This window comes from Ovis aries, chromosome 2 (genome assembly GCF_016772045.2).
Source record: "Ovis aries strain OAR_USU_Benz2616 breed Rambouillet chromosome 2, ARS-UI_Ramb_v3.0, whole genome shotgun sequence".
NCBI classification, from domain to species: domain Eukaryota; kingdom Metazoa; phylum Chordata; class Mammalia; order Artiodactyla; family Bovidae; genus Ovis; species Ovis aries.
This window is the reverse complement of record NC_056055.1, coordinates 246,047,149-246,065,688: the sequence shown is the minus strand read 5'-3', so window position 1 is coordinate 246,065,688 and position 18,540 is coordinate 246,047,149. Positions and strand designations below refer to the sequence as shown.

Genomic DNA, 18,540 nt, shown 5'->3' with positions numbered 1-18,540 from the left:
CCACTGGACACAGGGCTCAGGACGCTCCAGCGATAGAAGTGAGAGCTCACAGGACCACATGTTGCTGCCGGGTCCCCTCCCCTTTCCTCCCCCTCTCTCCACTCCCCCCCTCTCTCTGGAGCACTCGGGATGTGTGTGTGTCTAGTTCTCTTTTTCTTATCCTGTGGATGAATCTCACCATCTCCTGCCCCCTAGGTGTTTCTGCGCCCTCTTCCCCGCCCCCCCCCACCCGCCCTGACACCTGTTCCGTCTCCTGCCCCGCTGCCAGTCTCCAGGGCCCTGGGGCCATCAGGAGCTCTGCGGGCTGTCCTCCCCTGTCTGCTGGGCTCCGTGCCCGGTGCCCGGAGGGCTGGGCGTGTGACTGTCCCCAAAGCCAGCCGCTAGCTGATCCGCAAGCCCTTCTCAGCGCCCCGAACCCCCGGGTTCCTGCCAGGTAAGTGGGGCTCTGGGAGGGAGCAGGGGTCCGCGGCAGGCTGGGGGAGGGGAGGGAGCCTGGCACCCTCGCGCAGAAGTGGCGTCTGCCAACACGTCAAGCCGGGGCTGGAAGTCCCGTCATAACATCTCCCGCGGCGTCGCCAACAGCCGGAGCCGGTGGCTCCCTCCGCCCCGCCCGCCCCGCGGCGCAGACCCAGGCTCGGTGGGCACCGGAGCGGGGGCGGGAGAGGGGGGATGCTAGACCCTCCCCCACCTCTCCTCCCAGAGCCGCTGGCACCTTCCTGTCTCTCTCCCTGCTCCCCTTCCTTCCTGTGTTTTCCTTTTTTTTTTTTGAAGATTTAAGAGCAGGCTAAGCGCCCTTCCTCTCCTCCTCCCTGGATTCCCAGGCCCCTGGGATCTGGGCAGAGGCTCAGGGGCGCTGGATGAATCCTGACGTCCTGCCCTGCCCGAGGGTGGAGGGCAGAGGGCACCCGAGGCTCCCTCGCTTAGCTGGAATTGGGGGAGGGAGCCTGGCTGGAGGGGAGGGGACCTGAGCTCAGGGCGTGGGGGGGCGTGGTGCCCGCAGGATATCTGCTCTAGAGACCTGCAGGGGGGCGGGGCCGCTGTGCTTCCGTTGCTAGAAGGTGTGAAGGTAGGGAGGGAGCCTCAGGGGTTGGTAAGGAGGGGCATGGTGCGTGGATAAACGTGCTGATGTGTTTAAGGGCACGTGTGTGGGATCCCTGTGTCTGCTGGTGTGCAGAGGTAGTGTGGGGTGTATCTGTGTGTGTGTGTGTGTGTGTGCTTCGCCCGCACATGCACACGTGCAGGCAGCTGTGGACTGAACTTGACCCAGAGGTTGTCTTCCAGCATTCCCAAGACCTGACAGGTTGGCTGCAGGCAGTACTTGTCACCCAGCCTCCGTCAGCATCCCTCGCCAGGGACAGAGCTTCTGCTGATTCCAACCAAACCCTCCCCACTGCCCCACACAGGTGGTGATCCAGGGCACCAGGGAGGTGGGCACTGTGCCCTGATGGCTGGCCTGCATACCCCACTGCTCTTCTGATGTGAGACAGGCCAAGGGTCCTGGGCTTAGGGGGACAAGGATGCTCCCTCCCCAGCCTTAGGTAACTCCAGGTCTAGGAAACCAGCCCCAAATCCCAGCCAGATAACCGCCTAAGGAACTCCAGCCATTGGCCATGGGTTTGTTGCCTGGTGGATGGGTGCTGCTGGTGGTCCCGACACTAGAGACAAGAACAGCGTTTCCCTCACTGAGCGGGGCTCACTTGCTCGCTGGCCTCCCCTCACCTGATAGATGCTGATGCTGTTCTGGGGGAAAGGGCACCTCTAAGGGAATGGGGACAGCGGAAGAGGCACCCTGCCCCTCCAGGATCCTGGCCTCGGGTTCCTGCTCAGGTTCAAATTGTCCTCTCTCCTGGGTGAGCAGGTCTCTCTTAGCACCCCCTGGCCAAACCCCTCTAACTACATGACCTGAGTAACCCATGGCCAAGCTGACTTGGGTTGCTTGTGGTCTCCTGGACATTCCCAGTTCAGCCACACTGGGAAGGTGGCTTGGGCTAGGCCAAGCAGAGGGTCACCAGACATGAGAAGTCCACAGGCTTCCCTCAGGGCCTGGGGAACAGTCCAGTGGGATCAGTGGACAAAATGTGGCTCCAAGTCACCAGAGATGCGCAAATCTTTTCACCCCGTGTTAAACTCCTCAAAGGCTTCCCTGATAGCTCAGCTGGTAAACCGTCTGCCTGCAAGGCAGGAGACCCAGGTCGATCCCTGGGTCGGGAAGATCCCCCGGAGAAGGGAAAGGCTACCCACTCCCGTATTCTGGCCTGGAGAATTCCATGGACAGTCCGTGGGGTCTCAAAGAGTCGGACATGACTGAGTGACTCTCACTTTCACTTTCAAACTCCTTGAAAAGCATGTGTCCATGGGGCACTGCCTGATGGAAATCCAGCTGGAACCTTTCCCTAACCTGTGTTCTCTGGGGTTACTTAGCCAGCAGAATGGCTGGTCCATGAAACCCTCTAAGAGAGGGGGCTGGGACTCGGGGTGTTCCCTGTGGAGCTGAGAAGGCTTCCTGGAGGAGGTGACATTCGGGTGGGGACCTGAAGGAAGTGGTGGGGGGATGTGGATACATGGGTGAATGGAGAGAGGCAGGGGAGCATTCACACATGGCGGGAGGTATGAGGACAGGCAGAGCTGGGAGGAGCAGGAGTCTTGGTAGGGCTTGTTTTAAGTAAATCAGTCGGCATGAAGAGAACCACCTAGGGTGGAAAGAGGGAAAGGAATGAAACCCTTCATCACTGGGGGCCCGCTTTCACCAGGCTCTTTGCTAGGCACTGCAGTCTCAATTGTGGAGAGCAAGATACACCAGTTATCCGGGATGAGACAAAGCAGTGCCCATGAATTCTTCAATCTGAGCTCTCTTTGAGCTAGCCACAAGGAGACTCCGAGGAGGCTTGTAAGAATCTGAAGCCCAGAGCTTAAGGCCGAGTGGAGACAGGCCGGTGGGAGCCATCTGCTCACAGCTTGGAGCAGGGCAGGAGTCAGCCACTTTGGGAGAGAAGAGAGGAGAAGGCCAGAGGCTGGACCCTGAGGAATTTTTGCCTCCACTGACCAGTCCCTTGCCTCACTTTAGTCCTGGCCCTGAGCGATGAGCCTCCCAAAGAAACAGAGAAGCAACAGCTGGAGGAAGGGGGCCAGTACGGAGTGCCCTCCCCGCTGTGTGATGTCTCCTTACTGGGTATCTTCCCCATGGGGTTTTATTTCATCCTCATTTTACAGATGATGAAACGGAGCCTTGGAGAGGTCCAAGAGCTTGGTTGGAGGTCACATAGCAAATGGCAGAGACATTTCAGCAGGAATGAAGTGAGGAGGTGGGCAGATCCTGCAGACAGTTCCTGAGTAGGTGCTGGGTGCCCGGAGAGGAAGTGACAGGCGCAGGCCCTCTTCAGAAGAGATGTTAGGACCACTCTGCCGACGGCGATGATCGCAGCAGGATGTGGCTGAGCCAGCCTGCATCCCAGGGGGCTCAGAGCGGGGAGCAATCACCCCCAGATACAGCATCAAGAGAGGCTTCAGGGAGGAGGTGGGACTCGAAAGGGTCAGAAGGATCAGCAGGTTCAGAAACATGTAGACGGCTCAAGCGTGCTCTGGGTTGAGGGAAGAACATGGCGAGTACATGAGGTTGTGGGGGGGCAAATATTCTATCTTCTCAGGGACAGAGGGCAAGCCGGGAGGAACGACACCAGACCAGGCTTCAGAGGCAGCTTGGGGGTGACCATCAAGGAGGCTGGATCTGACATGCAGTTCAGACTTGACAGTCGAGGAGCAGAGAGCGCGGTGATCAGGTCTGGACCCCGGGGAGTGCGTTCAGGCTCAGTTGCTCAGTCGCCTCCGACTGTGCTCTGAGGAGTTGAAATTTCACAGCTCTAATCCTCACCAGGATCTGGGTGGGGAGGGGAGGGGGATTCCAGTCCCCAGTTTTAAAACCCTTCCCTGGATTCTTCTCTCTCCTCCTCTAACCACACTAGGGGTCAAACTGCAGGACGCAGGGCATCGGCCAAGCAGTTCCTTCCCTGGGTGCCCCTCTGGAGACAGAGAGATGCAGTCAGGATGGCAGGTGCGGGGGATTCTCCCGCACAGACACAAAAGGAGCCTGGAGGAGGCGTCTTCCTGACCCATGTGTGCAGACTCTTTGCAGGGATCTGAGTGGTCACATCTGAGACCCCACAAATGTGAGGCTGTAAGTTACCCAAAGAGTTATAACAGAAGAACGGTAATGAAACAGCCACTTGAACTATAGTCCCTGCACGACCGTCTCTCCTCGCCAGCATCGTCCCTGCCCATCACGTAACCTCTGTGTCTACCAGGCCCTCTTTGGTTGCTGGGTGGGGTCAGCAGCTGACCATACGATGCCACAGACTGCATGGTAAAACTGCCATCCTGTGAAAGTTGTGGGTTTTAATGACACCAATCAAAGGGGAAGATGGAGGACTCTTAAGTAAGTAAGTGTTAGTCGCTCAGTCGTGCCCAACTCTTTGTGACCCCATGGGCTCCTCCGTCCATGAGTACTGGAGTGGGTTGCCATTTCCTTCTCCAGGGGATCTTCCTGACCCCAAGACTGAACCCAGGTCTCCTGCACTGCAGGCAGATTCTTTACCTACTGAGCTACAAGGGAAGTCCCTTGTAGGACTCTTTTAACCCCACCCAAATTCATAGACAAATGAGAAGTTGGCAGAGGTAGGCCAGTTAATAACACAAGAGAAAATTGGTCACACCGAGTTTATGATAGGAAACTTCAACTCTGCTGAGACAGTGAAATATGAAATGAAAAACGTCACATCATTCTAGCATATAACATTCAAAAATGTTACTGCCCCAACCACACTTGTTTTATTCTTTGTAAATTTTTTTTTGGGGGGGCGGCACATGGTATGTGAAATCTTAGTTCCCTGACCAGGGATCAAACTTGTGTCCCTGCAGTGTAAGGGCAGAGTCTTAAGAACTGGACCACCAGGAAACTCCCATGATCATTGAAAAATTTAGCATGTGGTTACATCTGCAATCTTATTTTGATAATGCAAGATTTTATTTTTCTATTTTTAGTTTCATTTCTTAAAATGAAATCCATGTTGAAAACTTTTTCCCACCATTTCCTATGACATTTTCTACCCTGTCTTAAGTTGATTCTCTTGGCCTCTTTCTGGTCAAATTATTGGGGAGATTTAGAGATCTTCTGTGGTCAGTGTTTAGTATTTGTAACGTTTACGAATGAATGAGTGAATGACTATCCTTGCAAGGGCCGTGCACTTTGCTCTTCAAGTCTTTCGCTTCTGCATTGCCTGCCTCACCTTAGGGCATGCTTTCATTTATTCAACACTTAATGAGTATCTGTTGATTGCCAGGCACTGGGCATACAACTGTCTACAAAATATGCAAGACTCTGCCTTCATGGAGCTTGTATTCTAGTGGACTCACTGGCCAATCTCCCCTTTCCCCGCCTCTTACTCTCTTCTCAGGAGTGTGGCTTCTTGGGACCATAATTACTCAGAGACCCATCCGCGGACTGACTCGCTAGTAGATGAGGTGATGAGGCAGTAATGAGCAGCAATGTTTCCATTCTGGCTTGAGCCACACATCTGGGGGTCATGCACGCTCTCACTTTTAGGTCCAGGAAAACAGAGGCTCCTCGCAGACACGTGTCTCTGTGATCACCATAGCAGGGAATAAAAATATGGCCAATTGCACACTGGCTATTACAGCTTCCACCTGGAAGTGACCCACTTCACTTCCACTCTGTTCATTGGCCAAACAAGACACACAACCACACCTTCAGAGGGGCAGAGAAGTGTGATGTGCCTAGTGTCCAGAGGAGGGGGCTGAGAAAGATCTACCCAACAACACAAAGGCCACACTCTGGTTTCCCCAAGAGAGGGGCAGCAGAGCCTTTGGGAGGATGTTAACAGCAAATTGGGGGAAGAGAAAAGGTGATCTTGAGCTGGATCCCTTTGAGCATCTTCGCCCCCAGCCCTGGTCACTAACTCTGATCAGCAGATCTGAATACCTGTGGCCAGTGGAGCTGGCTTCTGCAACTCTCAAGCCCCAGCTGAGCAAAGCAGTAGGCTGGTTTTAACAGTGCCTTAGTCAGCCTGTGCCGCTGTAACAAAAATACTGTCAACTGAGTGGCTTAAACCATTTACTTCACGTAGTTTTGGAGGCTAGAAGTCTGAGATCAGGGGGCCAGCAAGGTCAGGTTCTTGGGGGAGAAATACTTATTGCTTAACAGACAGCTGTGTGCCTTCTTGCTGTTTGCTAGCAAGGTGGAGAAAGACAGCTCTGGTTTCTTCCTCTTCTTGAATAAACCCATCATGGGGGCTCTATAATCATGACCTCATTGAAATCTAAGTATCCCTGGGAGGCCCCACCTTCAAACACCATCCCACTGGGCATCAAGGCCTCAAAATATGACCTTAAAGGGGATACATTCAGTCCACAGCACAGAGGAGGCTGTGCTACAGGAACTCCAATTTTGTTGTGTTACTTTCCCTTTGAGCCTCAGTCTCCTGATCCTTCAGTTCAGTTCAGCTCAGTCACTCAGTCCTGTCTGACTCTTTGCAACCCCATGGACTGCAGCACGCCAGGCCTCCCTGTCCACCACCAACTCCTGGAGCTTGCTCAAACTTATGTCCATCGAGTCAGTGATGCCATCCAACCATCTCATCCTCTGTCGTCTCCTCCTCCTGCCCTCAATCTTTCCCAGCATCAGGCTCCTGATTCTGAAAATGGGGATAATAATTTATATTGCCCCTATTTAGAAAGCTCCAATTAATTTATGGATGTGAACACACTTTGATTCTACATTGCTTCCTATGAGGTGGGGATACTCTTAATCATTCTAAGGCTCAGTGGTGGAGTTGAGAGGATGAGCTGGTCAGGGATCGGAACCCCTCACTACTTTTACTTCTGTCCTTTCAGTTCTTTGGACCTTGAAGCCTTTCCTAATATATCCCCTTTCTACGAGATTCCTCACAAGCCTATTGGAAGGTCTGGCCTTGACCAACTTTGTTCCTCATCCCATCTTCCCCAACACAGGCCGAAGCTGCCCACTCACCTTTAACACTCTGCCCTGTTTTATTCATACAGCTTTAGCTTGGCCCCTGACACCCTGTTGCTAAATCAGACACACTGTCCAGACTTGAGGACCGCTTACTCCAGGCCAGGTACTGTGCTTGACACATCACTTAATTTTGTCATGATGATGCCAGGAGGTAGGCCTTCAATGTACCCATTTTACAGATCAGAAACCTGAGGCTCAGAGAGGTGAAGTCACTTGTCCATGTGACTCAGAGATACAAGTCAGAAGCAGGCTTCCAACCCAACTCTGTTGGGACTGCAGAGCCTGAGCTCTTGACCCTCAGGCTCGGGGACTCCTACTCGCTTGCCTCGGGTTGGTTTCATCTCTGTTGCTAACAGCCCCAAGCCGCATCAGAAAGGCTTTTCTCTTGCTTCTGTGGATTTAGCTCCAGCAGCAGCGTAGTGAGTGCAGAGGCACTGGAATGAGACTGCCAGTTCAAGTCCCAGGCGTGTCACTTACCAGCTCTGTGACTTTGGGCAAGTTTCTTAACCTCTCTTAGGTTCACTCAGTTCAGTTCAGTTCAGTTCAGTTCAGTTCAGCCGCTCAGTCGTGTCCGACTCTTTGTTACCCCATGGACTGCGGCATGCTAGGCCTCCCTGTCCATCACCAACTCCTGGAGTCTACTCAAACTCATGTCCATTGACTCGGTGATGCCATCCAACCATCTCATCCTCTGCCGTCCCCTTCTCCTCCTGCCTTCAATCTTTTTCAGCATCAGAGTCTTTTCAAATGAGTCAGTTCTTCCCATCAGGTGGCCAAAGTGTTGGAGTTTCAGCTTCACTCAGATCATCTGTTAAGAAAACAATAATAATAATATAGGGTTAGGAGGAATCAGTGTGGTAATCGACATGAATTACTTAGCATAGTGCTTGACCCAGGGACAGCTTGTTACAAGGGTCAGGAACGTCCACCTGGCTCCCCACACCCTGCCAACTGTCAGCTGGCACTTTACCACATGGAGTCCTAACACGAAAAGAGACACCGCAGACCTCTTCTGAGGCTCTCCTGCAAGTAAGCTGCCCCTTGAGATCCATTTCGAGGCCGCTGCCTGCATCCTCTATGGTCCATTTACCTCTTGGTTCAGATGGCTTCCTGTGGGAGTCGCCTCAATGGTGCTGATGCGGCAGGAAGAGAGCTGCGGGCGGATCCAGCATCTGTGCCTGAAGCACGGGGAAGGATGCGCCCATCCCCGCTCCCATCCCTGCCCCCTACTCCTGGAAGGAACGTCAGAGGGGCAGGAGCCAGTTGGTCATGGAACCTACGGGTTTTGCCCCAGTCTGAGCCAAAGGATCGCAGCCACCGAGTCAGAGCAAGCAGGGTCCCCGGGGGGCACTGACTGGGCCTTGGCACGTGGACCTGACCAGCAGGCCGCAGGGAGACGTCATGCACAACCCAGGTTTTGGGACCAGACTGCTTGGATTCAAACCCTGACTACTGTGACTTGCGGTGTGACCTTGAGAGCTACCCCACCTCTCTGAGTTTTGGTTTCCTCTGCTGTAAAGTGAAGCTGATCTGCTGCACAGGGTCTTTTTTTATTATTGTTGCTTTGGCTGAGCTGGGTGCTTGTTGCGGTGGTGTGCAGGCTTTCTCTATTTGCAGTGCCCGGGCTTAGTAGCTCTGCCGCACGTGGGATCTCAGTTTCCTGACAAGGGATCGACTCTGTGTCCCCTGCACTGGAAGGCCAATTCTTAACCACTGGGCCACTGGGAAGTCCCCATAGGGTCTTTATGGGGATTAAATGAGATATGCCCCCAGGTTGAGCAGAAACACTCAGGACTGCCTCTGGGCAGGGACTCAACAGTCAGACATAGAAGTCAAAGTGAAGGCGGTCACTTGTGTCCGACTCTGCGACCCCATGGACTGTAGTCCATCAGGCTCCTCCATCCACGGGATTTTCCAGGCAAGAATACTGGAGTGGGTTGCCATTTCCTTCTCCGGGAGATCTTCCTGACCCAGGGATTGAACCTGGGTCTCCTATATCGTAGGCAGGTGCTTTACCGTCTGAGCCACCAGGGAAGTCAGATGTGCGGCCCCCTTAAAAAAGGAATCTTCAAGTGAGGGACCAATGCCCAGGCTTCAGCTGCCTTAAAAGAGCAGAGAACTCTCTTCTTTCTAGAGAGAACTATGGACTGTCAATTTGGGAAAGGGGTACGGGATTCATTCTCCAGGCCCATCTCTTTGTGCTGTTAAATAAAGATGCTAAGACTTGGGTGGAGTTGAGAAGTGACTTCTTATTTACTTCTGCAAAATATTGAAGGAGTGATGCAGCCTTATAGTTAAGACATTGATCTCTGAAGCTAGAGTCCCAATTCCAGCTCCACTTATGAATATATCACTTTGGACAAGGGCTGTAACTGCTCTGGGCCTCAGTTTTCTCATCTGCAAAATGGGGATAATATCCATGCCTTACTGCACAGGGTTGTCTGGAGGGTTACCTAAGCTAATTCATGAGAAGTATTTAGAACGATGCCTGGTAGGTCTTCATTGCTCCGTATCTTTAGTATCTTTATTCTTTTTTGAATAACTATTGCAGCCACTGCTGTGCATGCTAGGAGATAGAACAAGGAACCAGACAGCTTTTGTCCTTACCCTCAGGGCATCCACCCTCAGGGGTGCTGGACAAAGACAGACACTAAGCCAGCAGCCACTCGTGGTGCCAGAGCTGAGACGTGGGCACAGGCTGTATGTGGGACAGCAGGGTCCCAATCCAGGGCCCACATGGAGTGGTTGGCAGAGCTGGCACTCAGGCCTGGGGGCCTCGACCTGTCCAGTGGCCTCAGTCTACACAGCCTCTCTCATGTGTAAGGTTTCACCCTCACAGTGTGGCATCAAGCGGCCTTGGACCTCAAAGGGAAACTGAGGCAATGAACATATTCTTCAGTCCACACCTTGACTGGGTGCCTTGGGAAGGGGGTCCTCGTGGTGGCTGAGTGGCAGGGATGGGGGCCAGGGATGGCCACAGCTGTTCAGGACTCTCTGAAACCCCATGAACCACAGCTCGCCAGGCCTCCCTGTCTATCACCAACTCCCGGAGTCCACACAAACCCATGTCCATTGAGTCGGTGATGCCGTCCAAACATCTCATCCTCTGTCGTCCCCTTCTCCTGCCCTCAATCTTTCCCAGCATCAGGGTCTTTTCAAATGAGTCAGCTCTTCACATCAGGTGGCCAAAGGGTTGGAGTTTCAGCTTCAGCATCAGTCCTACCGATGAACACCCAGGGCTGATTTCCTTCAGAATGGACTGGTTGGATCTCCTTGCAGTCCAAGGGACTCTCGGAGTCTTCTCCAACACCACAGTTCAAAAGCATCAATTCTTCGGCGCTCAGCCTTCTTCACAATCCAACTCTCACATCCATACATGACCACTGGACAAACCATAGCCTTGACTAGACGCACCTTTGTTGACAAAGTAATGTCTCTGTTTTTCAATTTGCTGTCTAGGTTGGTCATAACTTTCCTTCCAAGGAGTCAGCATCTTTTAATTTCATGGTTGCAATCACCATCTGCAGTGATTTTGGAGCCCAGAAAAATAAAGTCAGCCACTGTTTCCACTGTTTCCCCATCTATTTGCCATGAATTGATGGGACCAGATGCCATGATCTTTGTTTTCTGAATGTTGAGCTTTAAGCCAGCTTTTTCACTCTCCTCTTTCACTTTCATCAAGAGGCTCTTTAGTTCCTCTTCACTTTCTTCCATAAGGGTGGTGTCATCTGCATATCTGAGGTGATTGATATTTCTCCCGGCAATCTTGATTCCAGCTTGTGCTTCCTCCAGCCCAGCGTTTCTCATGATGTACTCTGCATAGAAGTTCAATAAGCAGGGTGACAATATACAGCCTTGACGTACTCCTTTACATGGGAAATGCCAAAAACCATAGGTGCCCAGATGCAGTCTGAGTTAGGGGGAAAGTAAGACTAGGAGGAAACCCTAGTGGAAAAAGGGCATGAAAGCGGCCATCAGCACTGACGGAGAACGAGACACTGGGGCGCACACTGTGTGTGCGCGAACTTGCTTGTGACCCTCACAGTGGGCGTCCCTGGCTGGCGGCTCAGTGGTAAAGAACCCACTTGCCAATGCAGGAGACACAGGAGACGCGGGTTTCATCCCCAGGTCAGGATGATCCCATGGAGGGGAAAATAGCGACCTCGGGGATCCTTGTGGGCTTCCCCGGTGGCTCAGAGGGTAAAGCCTCTGCCTGCAGTGCGGGAGACCTGGGTTCAATTCCTGGGTCGGGAAGATCCCCTGGAGAAGGAAATGGCAACCCACTCAGGTATCCTTGTCTGCAAAATCCCATGGACAGAGGAGCCTGGCGGGCTGCAGTCCACGGGGTCACAGAGTGTCAGACAGGACCGAGTGACTCATACTTCCACTTTCGCTTCTCCTGAATGTCACACAGCAAAGATTCTCATCAGTAACTCTACCCACCAGCGCTCACGAACGTGGAGGCTTCAAATCGGAATGTGCCCCTTTCTCCCTGCTTCAGCAGGTCTGGACGCAGCCGCTTAGCTGGAAGTCTCCCAAGGTGTGGGTGGCTTGGGCCTCGGCCACAAGCAGGGCCGGCCGCCCTGGATGCCCGTCCTGGCAGCACTCCAGGTCCCTTGGGCCGCACAGGCACACCAAGCGCCGCCCACAGTGGGACTGCAGCTCTGTCTGGGATGGAATCCTCCTGGCACTGGGCTGAGATAGACGAATTCCTGCCATCACCAAGGCCTCTTCCCACCCCTCCTTCCTGCCCCCTAGCCATTCACTCACCCACTCACTCAGAGTCCACAAACGGAGCGCTTGCTGTTCGCTTCCCTGAGTTTGTTGTTGAGCAGTCTATGTGCCAGAAGCACGCTGGGGAGAGGGAGTGCCTGCCCTGAGTTCTAGGAGCTGACCGCCTCTCTGCTCGGGAGGGTGGTGTCTCTGCCTGGGGGTGCAGTCCTTGCCTGCCCAGGCCCACACCGTGTCCCACACGCATTGGCTGAAAGGACACGCAACACACCAATAATGAGATGGCTAATGCGGCAAGGGCTGGCTGCGCTGGGGGTGGGAGCGGGGTAGTTCTGTTCAGCACAGGACCCCCGAGAAGGCTTCATGGAGGTGGTGGTATTTGAGCTGGGTCTTCACGGATGAGTCAGATCTCCTCTGGAGGAGGGGGTTGGCGTGGGGATGGCATTCCTGGCAGAAACTGGCAGCCTCAGAAGAGATATGGAAGCTGGAAAAGTCAGGCTCTTTTGGAGGAATTCAAGGGGTCTTAACTGGTTGGAGCATGGGGTGAATAAGGTGGGGAGAGGGGACACCAGAAGCACCAATTTGTTTACCTACATCGGGGTGCTATGAACCCAAGGTGGGAGGTTTAGATGAAGTGGACCAGAATTTGAGAGCCCCCGAATTCTAGAAGCTTAGAACAATCAGATCGGATCCTAGGAACCCATCAATTCTGCCCCCACTTTGATGGGAGTGTCAGTGTTGGTCACTGGGTGGGGTGGTCCTTGGGGACAGACCCTGAGTGAAGGCATTACGGCATGGACTTCCGAGAGGCGTCGACCGCAGGGCAGTCAAGGCGGACCCCCGAGCCCGAGGTGAGTGGGCCAGCTCGCTGTCTGCACCTCTCCCAGGTCTGGCTGAGCCCCCTCGGCTGAGGGCCTCTGACTCTGTGGACACAATCTGGGGGCAATCTGACAGGGGTGAGGGATGAGAGGCCTCCAGAATGACTTTCCAGGTGGAGGGAGGAGGCCTCCCTTTAATGACCCGGGATGAAAGGAGATGGGGAAATGTCAGCTTCGTTGGAAGGACTGATGCTGAAGCTGAAGCTCCGATACTTTGGCCACCTGATGGGAAGAACTGACTCATTTGAAAAGACCCTGATCCTGAGAAAGATTGAAGGTGGGAGGAGAAGGGGATGACAGAGGTTGAGATGGTTGGATGGCATCCCCGACTCAATGGACATGAGTTTGAGCAACTCCAGGAGTTGGTGACGGACAGGGAGGCCTGGAGTGCTGCAGTCCTTGGGGTCGCAAAGAGTCGGACATGACTGAGTGACTGAACTGAACTGAACTGAACAGCTCCAAGGACAGAATCAGAGGAGTTACTGAGATGAGCACTCGGGCAGAGACCCAAGGACATTTCCAGGGGAGCATTCTGCCCAGGGGTCAAGAAGTGGCCCCTCGGGGAGGGATGATGGAGAAGGGGAGACAGGAGAAGCCCCCAGCCCCACCAGGACCTGCCTGCTCCCACCCACTCACTTGACAGGCGTTCTCTCCTTTATGGTCCCAGTTTCCTGGGAGTGGGGCGGGGGAACCGGCATGGTCCCATTTTACAGATGTAGAGACTAAGGCACAAAACTGTTAAGTCACTTGCTTGAGGTTGCACAGGAGGCACTTGGCAGGGCACAAAGTAACTGGCCCAAGGTCGCCCAGAAGGAGCTGTCCCGGGACTCTATCCCCAGGCAGTAGGCTAGCTCCTGGGAACTTGCTGCGGCCCCACGAGTGTCTTGCTTTCCAATTTCTTTCTGAAACTGAAAAAGTAAATGTCCCCTGGCAGGGAAGGCATGCAGCCACACTTCTTGACCCAGGACCCCAGTGCAGGCCGTCGTCACGATTGAGGCCAAGCAGGGCCCAGCACTCTTTCCCTGGCTCCTTCCCCACGCAGCCTTCCCACATCACATCTGAATCGTCACACTGCTGCTGTCATCTGTCAGCCAGCCTCTGCGCTCCGCCTGGAACCCTGCACCCCCAGGCTGTTCCAGGACAACCTGGAGGGTGGTGATGGGGCCGCTGGTGGGGCTCACGGTCCAACTGGGGTCCTGGCCGCATCTTGAGAGGCATCAGAGCAGAGGAAGCCCAGGGTCCCCGGCACTCACAACCCTAGCTGACCGGAGTCCTGGACATCACTCCTCCTCCCCCTCCCTCCCTCCTTCCTTTCCGCTTCCCTGTGCTCAGCATGGACTGTGAAGCAGCTGGGGAAGGGAAAGCACAGGTGTATTTTTTTTTAATATTTATTGAATTATTTAGCTGTGATGGGTCTTACTTGTGGCAGGCAGGATTTTTAATCTTCGTTGCGGCATTCAGGACCTTTTGTTGCAGTATGCGAACTCAGGGCTTCCCAGGTGGCTCAGATTAAAGAATCTGCCTGCAAGGCAGGAGCCCCGGGTTTGATCCCTGGATCAGGAAGACCCCCTGGAGAAGCGAATGGCTACCCACCGTAGTGTTCTTGCGGGGAGAATCGCATGGACAGAGGAGGGCCACAGTCCACAGGGTCCCAACGATTTGGACACAGCTGAGCAACTAACATACTGACTTTGGCTTTTGAACTCTTAGTTGAGGCATGTGGAGTCTAGTTCCCTGACCGAGGGTCACACCCGGGCCCCCTGCATTGGGAGCACGGTGTTTTAGCCACTGGACCCGCAGGGAAATCCTGAAGTACAGGCTTTCGAGGAAGGCTGCTTCCTACCTCAGCCATCCTGACCCCTCACCAGCCATGTGGTCCTGGCTTCCAGATCCCTGACCCTCAGCTTCCCTACCTGTAACATGAGGGTGTGTGTGCGCACTAGTGATGATTGCAAAGCACTTGGTGACCCTAGGAGACGACTCCATTTCAGACCCCTCCTCTGCAGGGGCTGGGGCGCAGGAAAGGGGAGGGGCACCCCTGTTCTTCCTGTGCCCACGACCCTCAGGGGGAGACAAGCCATCGCAGAAGGGTAGTTACAGAGCTTCAAGATGCGCAAGGTGGCAGACAATGCCCAGCGACTGTGCAGACCCCGAGCAGGGCATGTCTGATGGGCTGGTGTGTCGGGGAAGGCTTCGGGGAGGAGGTGACAACAGAAGTGGTCTTGAGTGGTGAAGAGGACTTTGAAAGGCAGAGAAGAACGTTACAATCATTGCCGGAAAAGGCTCCAGTGTGGGAAGGGCACGGTGAGAAGGTCAGTGTGTTTGGAGTAAAGGGAACATGCAGGACATAATAGGAGCTGACTCGGGGTGGCAACGGGGAGCTGGTGGTGAGGAGCCTTGAGTGCTGCTCAGGAGTTTAACCTGCAGGACAGACACAACGGGGAGCCACGAAGCTCAGGGGAAAGGGAAGGCACGTGTGTGCCTGTGTGTGTTTTCACACTTGCGTGTGCACCTATGAGATGACAGAGGGGACTAGGAGGAAATCAGCCTGGAGGCTGAAGGAGCAGGTAGGAGCTGGTAGAGATGGCCCAAGAGAGAGCACTGAAGCTGCCCCCATGGGGGTGGAGAGCAGAGGATGTCAGGAGGGTGTGGGCAGAAGTGGCAAGAATCAGGGAGACACTTCCCGCAGGAGGCAGGGTAGCCTCACGGTTAAGGACCTGGGCTCTGTGGTCCTTCTGCTTTGGTTAACTCCCAGCCCAAGGCTGGGTGGGCTTAAGGAAGTTACCTCACCTCTCCGAGCTTTGGTGTTTTCAATCTGTAGCACATGGATGGTGAGAGTACCTGCTTCTGAGCTGGTGGTGGTGTTTCAGCCTCCCAGTCATGTCCAACCAGCTCTTGGCAACCCCCAAGGACCATAGCCCGCCAGGCCCATCTCTCTGTGGGGTGCTGCCCGCATTGTATTGGGTTGACCAGAAAGTTCATTCGAGTTTTTCATACAGAAAAACTCGAATGAATTTTTCTGCCAAGCAGTATATGTGAAGCGCTCACAAAAATGTTTCAGCTACTTGACAAACATTTATTGAACATCTACTCTACCCCGTAATATTCTTTGGGTGGCAGATGGAGCCAAGAAACAAGCTGAAAATTCTTGCCCTCACTGGAGGTTATACGGCATCTAGAGAGTTGGGAGACGCATTAAACAAATACAGAAGCGGAAGATACAGTCTATCCGAGGGTGATGACTGCAAAGGAAAAAAACAAATAAGAAGAGAGAGAGCTGGGAAGTGCTGAGAAGCTGCTCTTAAAAGTGCCGAGTGACTCAGGTTCTGGAGATGGAGTGACCACGGGCTGTGCCTCAAGTCCAAGGACTGCGTGGCAATGGGAGGCTGAGCTGGAGCAGCAGCAGAGGCCCCTGAGATGTGGGGTTTGGAGGATAAAAGCCCGAGACGCTGCATGCATGGTTCCCACAGACGCTGAAGGCCCCCTGGGTGATGGCAGGGCTTGGGGAGCAGGGAAGCCAGGAGCCTGGGGCCAAGTGTTTGCTAAAAGGGGGGCATGGTTGGAGCCTTGAAATGGCAAGCAACACAGAGCGGGTGGGATGTAGCCGAGAGATGTCAGCCTCCCAAACTGGGGGGTGCAAGAAATAAGCACCTCCTGCTGGAGGGAGGGAAGCAGGGACAAGGACACAGACAGCCTCTCAAGGAGCCTGCTGGCTGCCAAGTCGGGGGGCAGTTAGCAGAGGGAGAAGCTGGCCAGGGGTTGGTTCAAGGGCAGGACCACAGAGCACCCTCTGTGGACGGGCAGATGGTCCGTTCAAAGATGGGCGGGACCACCGTCCTGGCTGCGAGGGTGTGTCTGGGCCCTTGACTGATAAGCTCTGGGAGGGAAGCCTAAACAATGGATTTAATTCCAACATCTTCCCTGAGGAGCTGCCCTGGACCTGGTGGTCAGGGGACATCTCTCCCTCCCCTGGGAAATATGGGAAACTCGGAACTGGCCAGCTTTGCCCTGTGATTCCACGTATCGATTGATTCATCCAACAACATTTATTTACCACCTACTAACAGCGCAAGCACTCCTCAAGGCACTCGGGACACATCAGTGAGAGACACGGGCCCCAAATGTTTGCCCTCGTGCAGGGGAGACGGACGATACGCAATAAACACAATAAATGTTTCATAGGGGGTATGTCAGTAATATGTGCTTTGGGGAAAATAAAACAGCAGGATGAGGGTTTGGAAGTGAAGCTGGGGGAACAGGTTACAAGTTTAAACCCAGGATTAAGAAGAAGGCGTGCTTTGAGCAAAGACTTGAAGGAGAGAGGGGGCTAGGGGAAAAGCATCCCTAGAAGTGGAGACACCCAGCTGGAAGGCTCTCCAGTGGGAGAACAGCCAAGTAGAGGCCCCAGTGGGGAAACCAGAGAGGAAACCGGCGCGGGGTCTCCAGGGGCGTGGGGAGCTGGCGGGGCGGCCAACTCTGGGACCGCATGACTGGATCCGTGACTTCTGAAGACCGCTCTGGCTGCCTTACTGGGAGTGGACGCCACTGCGGGACAAGCGGGAGGCAGCTGCGGCAGAGACAAGGAGTCGGGTTTTGGATCTGTTGGCTTGCAGCTGTGTTGGGATCTGTGGCCTCTGTTAGTTCGTACCCCTCATCCGCCTTGTCCTCCACCATCTGCCTAGCGCGTAGGTTAGTGTCCCTGGGAGACTGCCCGCATTCATTCATTCATTTCACCTTGCAAACATTTATTGAGCACCTGCTGCGTGCCGGGCACTGTGCTGGGCACTTCATGCTGACTCAGTTTAATCTTCAGTGCCAGGGAAATAGGACCTACTGGCCCTTCCACTCACCTGGGATTTTGGGGGGTTTTGTTGTTGTTGTTTTTCCTTTTTCTTTTTTTTTTCTTTTTTTTTGGCTGTGCTGCGCAGCATAGGGAACTTCCCCAACCAGGAATCGAACCCATGCCCCCCGCATTGGAAACACAGAGTCTTAACCACAGGATCACCAGGGAAGTCCTCACCTGGTGTGTTTTTTTTTAATATAAATTTATTTATTTTAATTGGAGGCTAATTTCTTTACAATATTGTATTGGTTTTGCCGTACATCAACATGAATCCGCCACAGGTGTACACATGTTCCCCATCCTGAACGCCCCCCACCTCCCTCCCCATACCATCCCTCTGGGTCATCCCGGTGCACCACCCCTTCACCTGGCTTTATAAAGGAGGGAATGAATAACCAGAGATTAAAGCGGCTCCCTCTCTTAGAAATCCTCTTTGATACCCTCTCTCCACCCGCTGCTCTCCTCATGCCTCCTCTAAGGTCAAGGGGCCCTTCCCATGCCTCTGCCAGTCCACTCATTCCCTTTGCCCTTCCCTCTCACCTCACCAGCCCATTTTCCAGATCCTGCATCCCAGCAGTTTGGGGAAAGGTGCTCTGGCCCATCAGGAAGAAGACGAGGAGGGTAAAGGCCTGGCTACATACTGACCCACTGAGATCAGCCCCTGTCACTCTCTGGACCAATTCACACCTCTCTGTTCCCGAAGTCGAGCCTGGCTTTTCACACTGTCCAGGGGACATGGATGGCTTCCTCCCCAAGAGGTGTCTCCTGGGTGATGCCCACCGGAGCCCCAGGCTGGGATGGTTGGAGGGATGATGCTCAGCCTTCCTGGCGCTGGTCCCCATCTCTTGCAGGGATACCCCTGGGGTCCTCCAGGAGAAAGTTCCACCCACGCACCCCTGGCACCCATATGTCCTTGGGGGACCCCAAACTCTTGTGCAAAAAACAAACACACCTCTTTGAGACCTTGATGTCCTCACTTGCAAAGCAATGCACTTTATAAGGTTGTGAGAGTTAGATGAGATAGTAGATGTGCCTGGCGCAGT

At 54.0% G+C, this 18,540-nt stretch overlaps 1 protein-coding gene across 1 annotated transcript in view; it reads left to right on the top strand.

Moving 5' to 3' along the window:
• The first annotated feature begins 351 nt into the window (after window positions 1–351).
• The window catches only part of VWA5B1 (von Willebrand factor A domain containing 5B1), a 72,905-nt gene continuing 54,716 nt past the window's right edge, over window positions 352–18,540 (top strand). Inside the window, exon 1 of the mRNA XM_042244675.2 lies at window positions 352–433. The gene's annotated coding sequence lies outside the window, so the exon portion shown is untranslated. The remainder of the gene's footprint in view (window positions 434–18,540) is intronic.